This window comes from Cyprinus carpio, chromosome B22 (genome assembly GCF_018340385.1).
Source record: "Cyprinus carpio isolate SPL01 chromosome B22, ASM1834038v1, whole genome shotgun sequence".
In the NCBI taxonomy this organism is placed as follows: Eukaryota; Metazoa; Chordata; class Actinopteri; order Cypriniformes; family Cyprinidae; genus Cyprinus; species Cyprinus carpio.
The window spans coordinates 27,945,742-27,960,550 of record NC_056618.1 but is presented as its reverse complement, the minus strand read 5'-3'; the positions used below and the strand labels follow the sequence as shown (position 1 = coordinate 27,960,550).

The window sequence follows — 14,809 nt, the reverse complement described above, 5'->3', positions numbered from 1 at the left end:
GTTAAATGTGAGCCAAAATCATCACTATTAAAAGAACCAAAGACTTAAAACTTAAACTACTTCAGTCTGTGTGCATTGAATTTATTTAATACACGAGTTTCACAATTTGAGTTGAATTAATGAAATAAATGAACTTTTCCACAACATTCTAATTTATTGAGATGCACCTGTATGTCATAATTCAGCTCTGCATGTGTTGTTTGATATTTAAGTTTTGGATGCTCTTTCAAATCTGAGATATAATGGATTTGGTTCAATTATTGGTTTTAGGATTTTTAGCTAGGAGTGGCCTGTTTCATAAAACAAGTTTACCAAATAGGCCAGGTTTATTTAAGTTCGTCTGAGGTATTGTCAGTTGATTTGGTTCAAAATAAGTCAGACTAATTGAAATAAGCCTGGTTTAATTGGTAAACTTGTTTTATGAAACAGGCCCCAGGGGTGTATTCCAGAAAGCAGGGTTAACTTACCGTGAACTAAACCCTAAAATCTTGGTTGATTAACCCCAAATCCTTGCTTACTCGAGGAATGTGGTTCTAAAAACGTGTCCGGGAGTAAGTTCATTCAACTCAGAGTATGTTCCTGATTAAGACACAAGACATTCTCAACAGAGCGAAGAATCGACGAGTCACTATGGAAACAGGCAGCTAAGAAAAAGCGCGCCAAGCTGTTTCTTTCTTCTTCTTTTGTTCATTAGTTGTTTACATGCTTAGTGCAAATCGCCACCTAACTGATGGCTGTGCAATCATTTTAATTTTTTTCCATTTAATCTTTAATCCTTGAGAATGTGAATTATATTGTTTGTTTTATGCTAATTATATATTAAGTCATATAAGATATGATTTTTGATTTAGAATTTAGACATTATAGAAAATGCCGATCCATGTGTGAGATAATATAAAATGTAATAAATAAATATATATAAGTTAAACATTACCTTGTCATAGTGTTTTATAATTTATACAGATAACTCTTATATATGCCAATAAAAGAAACAATCATATTAGAATAATCTATTACCTAATTTATTACTTATATTAGCGCTTCCTCATTATCATATATATATATATATATATATATATATATATATATATATATATATATATATATATATATATATATATATATATATATATATATATATATAATAGGCTATATTACATATTGTAATATTATATAATGATGTGCGCTATCTGTCACGCCCACTGAAGGCTCGCGCTGAAGTGAACTAACCCTGGAACATAACCTGCTCGGAGCAGGTTAAGTTCAGAGAGTGAGTTGCTATGACTACTAACATACCCCTGAAAGTTACCTCCGTTTTTGGAACCGAAAATTGAGGTTATCCGCTTACTTACTCTTAAACATACCCGGGTATGTCACATAACCTGCTTTCTGGAATACCACACAGGTATGTTTGGGAACTTTGTTTCCTGCTCTGAAGAAGTTTTTATTTTCCATAAACCTGGGGCCTGTACCATTAAGCCGGATTAGCTGGCTAGCCATGTAAGTTTCAGTTTAGTCTGTACCAGTCCTGAGTTTTAGGTACCATAGAAGTGGCTTTTAGTGATGTTCATCACCATAATAACTTACGCTCCACAGCTAACCTGCTCCGGGGCAGGTTATGTTCTGGTTTAGAGATCTTAAACTGAAATTTGACCAATCAGCTTCAAGCAAAGTGACACATCATCGATGCAATAAAGCTACTCCCTCAGTTTCTCTTACTCTAAATTAAAGGACGCTACATAGTAAAACATTTTTAAAGATAAAATTGTCTGATTTTTAGAGGTGATTATTTTTTATAATTATTTGATATGATTTATATAATTATCATCCCCTTAATCCATTACACAAGCTAGCTTAGTTTAATAGTAATTCAGCTTTTATTTTGAATTAATATAAACATATAGATAATATGCAATATAAATTAGTTTTAGAATCAATAGCTTTAAAAATTACTACATATGAGTTTAGATTTTTAAGTGTTTTAAACTCTATAAACTAACTTTACAACTTTTACTTGCACTTGTATGGCAAGATGTTTTCTTTACATTTCCCTCTTTCATGGAAAGATTGTTTCATCTCACATAAATGTGTAAATTCTTCATCTTGTTCAATCTTTAAATCTTTGGTAATGAATCGCACCGACTCTCTCACGAGAAGTGAATCACAGTTCCAAGGCATGTGATTGGCTGTTTCATGTGCACGTGCTCCATTGACTTAGGATCAAGCCTGAGCTGACAGAGAAAGTTGATGATCAGCTTCATGGTACCAACAAAGCCAGATTGGACTGGTTTGGTCAACTCAAAACTAATCCTGTAACCCTGAGTTTGTTCAGCCACCATTATGGTACAGGCCCCTGGATCTGTTTTTAAAAACCTAACACACACTCTCTCTCTCTCTCTCTCTCTCTCTCTCTCTCTCTCTCTCTCTCTCTCTCTCTCTCTCTCTCTCTCTCTCTCTCTCTCTCTCTCTCTCTCTCTCTCTCTCTCGCACACCATGATACCATTGACTCTTGTCAGCCTTGTTTGGCTGCTTTGTGTTTTGTTGACATTCAAACTAACAAAGCTATTGACCAGTGCTTATTTAGGATTCATGGAAAAAATAAAAACATCACATTACACGAACTGAAGCTTAATTAAATATTATAGCCTATATTTGAGATAAATTAAATCAAACAGTTATACCATTTGAAACAACTGAGGTAGCCTATACTGTAAATGTGATTTGTTTTGTTTAGTTGGTCTTGAGAATAGACTTTAAGAACCTCTGGAAAACAATGTGGTAGCCTCTTGTTCCTGATATCACTTTAAATTTAAAAAATGAAATTCTTGATTTATACATGACTTAAAAAAAGTGTTGAATGTTACTTATTTTGAATGATATCTTATTTTGTTGAAATTGCATCAAAGATAATAATTGTTGAAATGAATCAGTAACTTACTTAAGTACGAGAGTGAAGCTTCCTTTCATCCGCTGCACTGGAAAAACTCAAGTGAAACGGTTCTCTGAATGACATCTCATAGTCCTGCTGTCAATGAGTCTTTAAAATGATGCCATGAGTTAATCGACACTGTAAGAGCAGAGCAAGAATGCAGAGATTCCAGTCCCATCCTGAGAGAGAGGGAGGGAGAGGAAGAGAGGGAGGGAGAGAGAGAGCGAAACAAGTTAGTTAAAATAACAGGGAAATACAATCTGACTTTTCCATGAATTTGCCATTCTAATTTTATTAACAGTGCCAACAGATGCAGCTGATAGCACAGAATTACAGCACTCACTCTCTTCTGAAAATAATAAATAGTTTACTTTTTTTCTACAATAAAAAAAATTACCAGTATTGTGATTTTTTTTCTTGCTCAATCCAGAAAGATCTACTTCATAGTTCTTCTCGCTTGTTTTCTTTTTGTCAGTGTGTTAATGTTCTAGTTATATTTTTTGATTGTCTGATAGTGTGTAGAGGAGGAAAGACTTTAACTTTAAGGATTTTAAGACTTCAGTTCACAAAAACCAGATGAGAAGGTCACAGTATGTTCTTTTTGACGGGCAGCTCGCAATGCTTTTATAATAAACATTTTGAAGTGCTTTATCAATAATTGCACACTGTTATCTCAAATTGATCAAACAGTGAAGATGTAATAAAGTAGCATTTAAATTGTTCAAAAGCTATTTATTCTGAACGGTCTCACATTCCTGCTGTCATTCTGTCTTTAATAGTATACACTTTCATGTCGTGACTTCAGTTTGTCACTGTGAGAGAATGACATGAATGCAGATCTTCCACTTACACCCACATTTGTGACATTCAGAGAACCTGAAAGAGAATTTAAAACACATTGTTTGAAAAAAAAAATGTTTTGTTTTATTAACAAAAAAAAAAAACACATTATTTTATTGGTTTGTTGGTTTTGTTTGTTATACAGTATGTGCTGTGTTTATTTTAATTAAATTAAATCTTTTTGGACGTTGTGTTCACACCTATTCTTTGTTACTGTTGTAATGCTATATTTGTCTTTAGTTTTATTACTTTCAATTTAATTTGATTTTGTCTTATCTGAGCAAAACAGTTTTAAGGCCTGTTCTGCATAGTCTGTTTCTTACATGTAGATGAAATCCAATTGCTGATGTTTTACATGTATTACAGTAGTACAAATCACATTTCACTAAACAGCATTTATTTGCAGATCTGTGCTTGACCCAGAAAATATAAAATACAATATAAAAATGTTGTATTATATTATTATTGTTGTTATTTACAACTATTATTATTATTACACCATGTCACCTTGTATACAGAACCAAAACCAATGTATCATGTTCTTTAAATTGCTATTGTCCTCTGCTGCCCTCCAGAGGCTGTAAAGGTAAAAGGTTTACTTATTTCCTCATTGCAAAATAGGTTGGATTGCTAGTCACACACACTGTACCTCAAGTAGCATACACAATGGTGAATCTAATTCAGAAACAGTTCTAATGGGTTCAGTTAGTTCATTACGTGAATTATCAATTTATTTTAAACCAGCATTTGTTTTTCTGTCCCAATTATAGTCTGCACAAGCAGTTTTCCCTCTGCTATAAAGAATGATGTTCCTGTGATGGCCCAGATCTTCATTACATTGGCCATAATTGGCTCAGCCAATGAATAATTCCATAAATTTATGTTTGACAGTTGAAGATCAAACTGATCTCTATAGAAATATAGGTCTTAAAGAATGTTTCTAAAATAAATACATGACATATTTACAGTATAACTATAATTGTGGGGACATTTGGACCCCATAACATAGGGAATACCAGGTACACACAAACACACAAAATAAACATGCTCAATTTGTTAAATAAGCGATGGTGGTGCTTTAGGACTAGGTGGTGGGCATCAGGTGTTGAAAAAAGTTTGTACAGCGTGGTCAGCAAACTTGACTTCCTCTGACTGATGTGGCAGAAGTTTTTTTTTTTTCTGTTTTTGCTTCAGAGTTGCAGCAGACTTCAGCTTCAGTGTTATGTGGAGGAAATGTTTATTCACAGCAACAACATGAAGATCATTCAGTTTCAGCTCTGTGAGTTTATTACATGTTATGTATATATTTACATGTTTACACATTCTTTGTAAACTTAAAAATAAAAAATGTTATGATACAAAGAGTAATCATAATTATGATGTCTGTTATTATTTAATATATTTTCTTATCTTTTAGATGTTTTAATCTGTTGTCAGTATGGAGTGTCAGATCTTCTAACTGATCTGGGATCAAATGTGATCATAAACTGTGATCTTGATGAAAATGAGGTTTATTGGATTTACTGAAAAACAGCAAGATCCTCCAACAGTCATTCTAATGATCAATGTCAGGTACAACATCACCTTTTTATTTAAATGATACATTCAGAAAGAAATATTCAGTGCAGTTTAAACATCGTCTGGTTATTAATAATGTGACTGCTGATGAATTAGGAGTTTATTACTGTATGAACACACGCACACCTCCAAAACTCAGCAACAGCACCAGAATATACTTCAACGGTGAGTTAATTTACTGCTTCAGTGATCAAGAAATATTGATAATAACTACTTAAATTTTTGTCTAAATTTTTTAAATACTTATGAATAGCATAGTTATATCCATATATTATCTTGAATATACTATCTATGTTTTCAGTTTCACAAAATCACAGCCATTGTACCAATAGTAACAGATGTTACTTTCACAGACTGTGAACACTTTCTTTACAGAATCAGTTCAACTAACTGAGTGTCACATTGAATATACTATCTATGTTTTCACTCTTAACTGAGTGTCACAATCATACACAAGTGGAGTTCACTGATCAGAATCAAACACAATGGCAGATTATTAGCATCATATCTGCTCTGATGAACGGACTTCTGCAAACATTGATATAATGTTGTTCAAAAAGTTCTTTATTTTAACTGTTTCACTGCTATTTTTCCATTTATGGGACTTATATATCTTTATATTTAAAATAATAGTAATACAACCTTTAGTAAACACTGAATCTGACTAAATCACTTTTCCTCTTTAGGAGTAATAAAAGTTTTTGTTGTTGGAAAAAGAAATTCTGCAGAACAAGGTCTGAAGAAGCAGATGCAAGTTATAGAACAGCATCAGGACCCAAACCAATTACAGGTAAATTATGTGAAACCGCAATCATAACTTTTACATTTAGAAACTCTATTTCTGGAAGTGAGGATTCTTGCTGACCTATTTTTACATCTGTAGTATTTTATAGAATTAATTTTGCTACAGGGACAACTAACTTCTGAAATGCTAAATGTGTTCCTTCATTGCTCTTTCAGTACGCTGAGGTGGACTTTTCCAAGATACGTAGAAATATTCGGTCCAGCCAAATCAACAGCACCTATGCTGCTCTAAACCTGCCGAAATCATAAAGACGGGCATGACTGCTCTTATACTATACTTTCTTGATGTTCATGTAATGGTCTAACCACAATCTGCGTCTAGTGTAAAAAATATAGTTTTTTTTTTCTTTTTTATTAATGAATTACAAATGTTTAATTTGATTGAATGTGATTTTTATAATATTACTGCTTCATTTTGCTTTCTAAAGGTGAAAAAAAGTTCTAAAAGGTTGGAAATCACACAGTTTTTAATGTATTGAAAGTATATAGTTTTATATTTTTCTTTAGGTCTATATAGTACGTCTAAAATCATTCTAATAATGTGCAGGAAAAAATACAGCTTCTCGATAGAAAATAAATATCCAATTTTCAATTCATGGTTTGTTTTTATTTAAAATATTCTTATGTCTTCACAGTTTAAATGTTGTATAAATGTCAGAATGCTAAGCTATACATGAAAATATATAGCTGTCTTTATATTACAGGGAATCATTATATTTGGGAGTCATAAGTGACACGGGTAGATTTATAGCCAATAATACATTGTATGGGTCAAAGTGACCAATTTTTCTTTTATGCCAAAAATTATTATTATAATAAGTAAAAATCATGTTCCATTAAGATATTTTGTAAATTTGCTACTGCAAATATATCAAAACTTAATTTTTGATTAGTAATATGCATTGCTAAGAACTTCATTTGGACAACTTTAAAGGCTTTTTTATTATTTTTTTTTTTTTTTTTTCTCGGATTCTAGGTTTTCATATTGTAATATTCTATAATACATCAAAGGAAAGCTTATTTATTCAACTTTCAGATGATGTATAAATCCCAATTTCAAAAATGTGACCCTAAATGACTGGTTTTGTGGTCCAGGGTCGCATATGTGTGTTTAAGAATGTTTTAGTTTACTAGTTGGTCTACTGTCATTTCTTAGTTGGAAGACCTTTGTCTTGCAGTAACTGTATCTTTAGAAAAACTGGTTGAAACTTCTGTTAGTAATCATACTTTGGTCTGTATCCTATAGGATCCTAAATAGAGAATGTGAACATTATTTATCATTTTTGTGGAGCCTGTTTGATTGAGTTTTTACATGCTTTTTGACCTGTAAGACTTAGAAATATAATGGAAAATGTCTTTTTTTTTAGTTATAGTTTTTTTGTTGTATTGCTAAGATGCTTTATTTATACCTGTATGAATTAATCTGTATAAAAAAGTAAGTCATCTTTGATTAGTTAAAGATTTTGTGGATTAATTACTTAATTTATTCTTAATTTGTTTTTATTCATGCCTTTGTAAATATTTTCTGGATGGAAAACATTGTTTTAATATTAAACAATATAAATATGACTCCCTTTAATGCCTTTAATTCTTTGATCTATATTCAATTTACAATTAGATTTACTATAGTTTTTAATATATAAATGGTATTTAAATATATAATGTAAACAGAAATAAATAAATATTTCAATAAAAACACAAGTAGTAAATGCAATTTTAGCATCATATTAAATAAAGTCACAATCTGTATTAATACGTTTATGACTGTATGGATTCAGTATGAAACACTGAGTGTATGAAACACATCCTTGTCAGATACAGTGGTAAATAAATAACAAATTAATAATAAATAAACCTAATAAAAGTCTTATGAGGTTGTATGGCCTGTTTTGTGTGTGCATAGGCCCGATATTTATGTATGTCTTATGAGGTTGTATGGCCTGTTTTGTGTGTGCATAGGCACTATATGGGATTCAGTATGAAACACCCTTGTCAGATACAGTGGTAAATAAATAACTCAGCTGAAGCGCTAAACCAAAACCATAAATATGTGTGGTTAAACCCCTTGTTTGGTCAGTTTGGTCGGCCAATGACAAACAGTGTCTGTCAACTTTGTCTAGAGTAGAGTTTAACCTTAGAACTCAGAGCAGTTTTTTTTCCTGCAATCTTTATGGTGATGTATCTCAGTTCGCACCAGTTGTCTAAACCTACACGTGGAAACCGAGCAGCGTTGCAGCTTGCTGGCGGTTGTGTGTACTATGTCTACACATATCATGTAAAAATCATTTGCTATTGTTTTAGTGTTAAAGTGCTGCTCACTACTTGATTCGAGAACATTCTATTGCTGTGAATGTCCAACATTAATAAATCCAAATGGCAAAGCCATTTCACAAAGAGCTACAGGGTCTGTTCTCAGAGACTTTTGAGTTAAATAATAAAATAAAATAACTTTACATAGTGGTACGATAAGTGCTGCACAGTCTATGGGCGCATGAGGCAAAGCCAAATATAATAAATAAAAAGTTAAAAGAAAACAAAATAATACTAATCTTCCATTTAATTTAGCTATTAAATGTGTTAACTAGCATAAAAATCAAGTTTTCACAGCACTGCTGTCTTACATGAAGTGTATTCTATGATTCATGGGCATTTGCATTTACAGTACGTCGTGTAACATGTTAGAAACTCAAATACATTAAAGTTTGAGTCTGTTCCCTTGCAAACATACAGACTTGTGGTTTATGATCTGGGCAGCCCCTGCCTTCCCACTTATCTTACAAACATCGGCCTACTTCCAGTTCCGCAGGCGGTGGGCCCTGGAGCTAACCCTCCACAACAGCCACTCTTTACAGTATGAGGTCCCCCTACAAGACCAAGGTGTGGAAACCAAGTAGCCACCGTGTAACCTCGTGTAGAGAGGTGCCATGTTTATAGCAAATCTCAGTAACGTCACACTGACACACTGAAGTGTTCTAAATATTCGTGACGCAGCTTCTGTGGGAACTCTCTCTCAAGTTTTGAGTGTCTCCTAACTCCAGTGCCATAAAAGTAAGTGACTCAATATTGACGGTCAAGTGAAGATTTATCACTCTGTCGCCGAGTCTGTGCCCAGTTGATCACAGGATTGCGGACTCATTTCTTTTTCGTAGCATTAATTTCCTTTTCACTTCTTTGAGGGTCTCTTTGTCCTTCTATGCTTCTTCAGAAACCATCAATGTTGCCATCAATCCAATTGATTAAAATCAGGATAGGTTCAATAACCAATAACAAAACTTTTTTATAAATTTTTGTGTGTTTTTGTCATCTCGTAAAACATACAAATTAGTTGTAAGATCGGGTTGGAACTGCAGAGAAATCATTATGTCCAATATCACGTCAATGTATTACTGATTAAAATGACATTTACAATTAAATGATCATGTTACAGGTTATAGTGAACTGTGTTATTACTCTGTAAAAAGTAACTGTTACTTTTCCAATAAAAATATGCTTTTCAGGTTGATAATTTGAGTTATGTGTAAGAAAGTTGTTTTTTAAAATATAATTTTTTATTGTCTGTTGTCACAGATGTATATAGAGAAAGATTTTCAGTTATTTAAAGGGTTAGTTCACCCAAAAATGAAAATTAGCTTGTGTTTTTACTCACCCTCGAGGCAGGTGTATATGACTTTCTTCTTTTCAGACGAATCCAGTGTGAGTTATATTAAAAATAGCCCCCTTTTTTTTCTTATTTGGCTCTCAACGAAGGCGACGCATTTTCTCTCCCTCTCCTCCCCCTTACCTTCCCTGCTTGCTCTCTCGTCTTGTCTCGTCTAGTGTCTAATACTCGAGAGACTCTCTCTGCACTGCTCTCCAAAACAAAATCATGTATTTGATCAACTGGTCTCTCAACGCAATTGACACCATCTTCTCGACGAGAAGCTTGGGTTCGGGGGAACCTGAATGCCCTGCCGGAACGTTCGCAGTTGGCTATACGATAGACGTGTGGGAGAGGTGGCAGGTTGTGTGTCTGGTGGCTCTTTCCGTGGAGGATAGTGAAGATATCTACCTGTTCGGAACCATGATAACAGGTCTTCTGCTGATTGGATTAGCTTTGCCCTGGGGTTATGGAAGAATTCAGAAACGGGAACAGCTGTCCAAAGCCTCACAAGGCTGCCCGTCATGATTGAGGCAGTGGGCAGAGCGGTCAGCACTGAGACTGAGACTATTAACCGCAATATGGATACCATCATGGAGAAGCTCACGGCTTTGCAAAGGAAAATGGATGGATTTGGAGACCAGAATGGACAAAGAAAGTAACCGGTAAATTGGAATGTGGCTACTCGCCCCAAGACCAAACAATCGCAATCTTATCTTCTTTCGGCATCCCCTCTACCAGCACTGGCCTATAGGCCCAGGCCAATGTTGGGAACAACAACTACCCTGGAAGAGCACTGCAGCGAGACGCTCTTGCGTTCCTCCTCCCACTTTCACAGACACCTGCTTTTGATTGTTGACTCTGTCCTGGGACCTGATTAAGGCTGTCTCCATGGCAACTTGCTGTGTCGCTATCACAATCTGCGGACTGAGGCACCGAGATTTGAATGCCAAACTCTCCAGGCCTACAAATTCACAAACTCTACATACATACACACACACATACGCACATATATACAGATATGCATTCACCCACCCACCCCCCATCCCCTCGCCTTCGCCGCTTTGTACCCCCGCCAGTCTGACAAGCGGGTCTGCGACCAGCGCCGTAGGGCTGCAGGACTGGATGGCTGCTTGCCTGTGCTGGATTACCACCTCGACCCCCCTTTCCCCTCCCCTGTTGCAGTCATGTGTTTATGGCTGTATTGAGTGTGATATGTGCTTTTGTTGCTGAGGTGTTTTTTTCCTGTTCTCACAATGTACTCCCAAAGGAGCATAATCTGGGTGTTGTTTTTTTCTCCTCCCTTCCCTAATGTTATGCTGTATTTTCTTCTTCCCCTCTACTCTATTTCGCGTGTGCCTTGTACCCACATGTGCAATGACAATAAAGTTGAATCTAATCTAATCTAATCTATTCCAAGCTCTATCATTGCAGTCAGCGGGTGTTATAGTTGAACAGTCCACAAGTCGTCAAATAAAGCTTGCGCATTCATAATAAAATGTGCCTCAAATGGCTCCTGTGGGTGAATAAAGGCCTTCTGTAGTGAATCCATGAGTTTTTGTAAGAAAAATATCCATATTTCAAACATAATAAACACTTTTCTCTCACTTCTGGTATCTGTCATACGTGGAAGCCATTCCGGCGGATGTCGTAGTACATCGGCTTTGCGTGATTAGTGATGAATGCGGAGAGAGAACAAACAAAACGCTGGTCACGAATTAGAAGTACAAAACGAGGATTTGTAAAGAAAAATGTCGGAGGATTTCAACATAAACCAAGAGGAGACCGGTTTTCCTTTGCTAAAGTATAAGGAAACTTTGCTTAATTTGCTCCTATAAACAAACTCGCGAGACTAGCATATCTTAGAGATGTGTGCCGGAGGTTTTCATTATAGATGTGTAGTAGGCGGGAACGGGTTGGATGTGTGGGAGATGCTTGAATTTATGGAAGATTGTTTATTTGGGTTGAATATGGATATTTTTCTTACTAAAACACATGCATTCACTACAGAAGGCCTTTATTCCTTACATTATTTGCTAAAGTACATGCATAGAGCTGCTTTCTGTGTACAACTGTTGGTGCAAGCTACATTAAAGTGATTATTACTAATAATATAATATTATTTTAAAAATTTATATTTTTCTTACAAAAATGCATCAAGTTGCTACAAGAGGCCTTTGTTCACCCCCTGGAGCTGTGTGAGACACTTTTTTTTATTATGGATGGGCACTTTTTATTTCACTTCTTTTGGACTGAAGCACTGCAACACCCACTGACTGCAATGATAGAGCCTGAAATATCAAAGACTCCAACTGGATTCGTCTGAAAGTAATATACACCTAGGATGCGTCAGGGGTGAGTAAAACACAGCCTAATTTTCATTTTTGGGTGAACTAACCCTTTAAATCTTTCTCAGGATGAACAACTTCACCTTCCAGAGAAGTGCATGAAGTTAATATAAAGGCATGTGACACCAGGTTAAAACTTTCTGATGTAAACGTGTATATAGCCAATAAAATATTGTGACACTGAATGATACAATATATGGTTACATTTTATTTACAGTATGCACCAGATGATGGTCTTTGTTTCTGTAAATACTGTAGACACACATTTAAACAAGAGCATATAACAATTGTCTTGTAACACTGTCAAAGCAGCTTCACGTGAATCTAGGGCAGGGGGCGGCAGTTTGGTGTGTGGGGAGTTATTGGCACGAGAGAGAGAGAGCATGCAAAACCAGCAGAAAAAAAATAAAAATAAAAAAGGGGGGTATGATTTTAATAAAAAGGTAAACTGAATGTTTTCTATTGAAGTTTTCGATCCTGTGGACTTTTTGTGGTAACCATCAAAGTTTCACAGAATGTTTTATTAAATTAGTCATTGAAAATACTGTTAATGAACAGTGCCATATTCAACAGAACGGCTCAGACAAACAACTGACGAGACCTGAGCAGGGTCACACTGAAAATTTGCTATTCACAATATAATTAAATCAAGAAAATAAAACGCTGCTTTTTTATGATTTTTTACAAAATTTTTCAAAATTTTATTTTATAAAGAAAATGTTAATATTTTATGATTTTTTACAAAATTATAATATATAAAAAAGTTAATATACAATTTTTTTTTTGTTTTTACAACTGTTAAAGCAATCTTGTTTGCAACTTTATCAATAAAGTAAAACACAATGTCTGTAGATCATTGGTTTCCCAATCACATTTCTGAAGGCCCCTCACAGTGTATCTGCAACCATAGTGGCATTACTGGGCAAATTCATTCAATCCCATAATGCACAGAAATAATGAGTGTACAACCAATGTACATTCAACAGCTAGAAAATACCCATAATGCACTGTGAGATGCATTAAGGTGCCACCGGCAGCTTAATCATCCATTCATCTATTTTCCAAACCACTGGTCGATTGTTGGTACAGTATAATAGTATACATGTATAAATGAAGTTTAAATTGATTATTAATAGTTTAATGGATGTTTATACATGCTAGTTTCCATGACAGAGTTCGAGATCAATCTGAATTCACTCACTCAATTTCATTTACCCCTTCAGCTACACTATTAGTGGACTAATGTAGGGAATAGTGAATGATTTCATTTACCCCTTCAGCTACACTATTAGTGGATGCGCTGCAGAGCTGAAAAATGTGCAGTGTTGGAAGCACAGATGAGATACTGCAGTGTTGTTCTCTGCTGCCCTCGAGAGGCTGTAAATTGTAGTTTTTCCACCCGAGTCACCCAGGTACTGTGGGAAGTTCTTTTCTTCCTGTCTTTGTTTCAGAGCTGCAGTGACTTCATCTTAACTATTGTGGGGAGAAAATATTTCATTCTGAAGTGTTTTATTCACAACAGCATGAATTCAGCTTCAGCTCTGTGAGTTTATACATGTTATGAATATATGTACATACGCTTATTCATAAATTGTTTTATGGTAAATGTTGGTAGTTTTTGTTTTTGTTGGATTATCTATTTTTTATTTTTTTTTTATCGTTTATTTTTTGTTTTTTATATATGTTGTAATTTTTTGTTGGTATGTATTTTAAGTTATTTGGGATCAAATGTGAGCATAAACTGTGATCTTGATGAAAATGAGGTTTACTGGATTTTACTGAAAACAGCAGATCCTCCAACAGTATCTGTTGTCAGTATGGAGTGACCATCACCTTTTTACTTGAATAATACATTCAGAAAGAAATATTCAGTGCAGTTTAAACATCGTCTGGTTATTAATAATGTGACTGCTGATGAATTAGGAGTTTATTACTGTATTTACTTGGAAACACCTCCAAAAACTCAGCAACAGCACCAGAATATACTTCACTGGTGAGTTCATTTGCTCTAGGACTATTTTATTAAGCTATTGACTACTTTTTTATTTACTTTTTATTTTTATTTATTTTTAGAAACTAAAGACATAACTTGGCCCCCCCACTGATTGCTCCAGTATACACATATTGCAGTCATTGTAACGGAGTAGTCTTATATTAATTGTGAACACTTTCTTTACAGAAGCAGCTCAACTAACTGAGTGTCACAATCATACAGTTTATGAGTTTATTTACTGATCAGAATCAAACACAATGGCAGATGATAATTATTATCATATATTTTTTGTCGTAGTTGCTTCTGTTCATTCTGCTGATCGGTAAGTTATTCTTCTTTAAGAAAAATAGCATTTAAATAATTTAAAAATATCAGTGCTCTTCCTGATAGACAGGTGACGTTGTAATTGTGCATTTTCCATTATTTAGTCTTTCCCCTATTATTTGGCAATTTGAGAATTGTTTGATGTTGTATTTTTTAATTGTTGTTTTCTTTGTCTCATTATAGTTTGTGCCATTGGAAAAAACCCAACAGTTGGAAAAACACTTGTATAATGCTGATGTTCAGTGGACACGAGTTGTATATAAATACCAAGACTTGAACTGATTAACATCAAAATAAGGTACATTTATGTGAAACCATCAGAAACCATGCATTCTGCGAATATATAACATGCTCCT

General features: G+C 34.5%; 1 long non-coding RNA gene across 1 annotated transcript; it reads left to right on the top strand.

The window, feature by feature from the left end:
* The first annotated feature begins 6,032 nt into the window (after positions 1-6,032).
* On the top strand, positions 6,033-6,743 carry LOC122141534. The gene is made up of 2 exons (XR_006157884.1): positions 6,033-6,137; positions 6,308-6,743. It is a non-coding gene; the product is annotated as an uncharacterized LOC122141534 (long non-coding RNA).
* Positions 6,744-14,809: the final 8,066 nt, after the last annotated feature.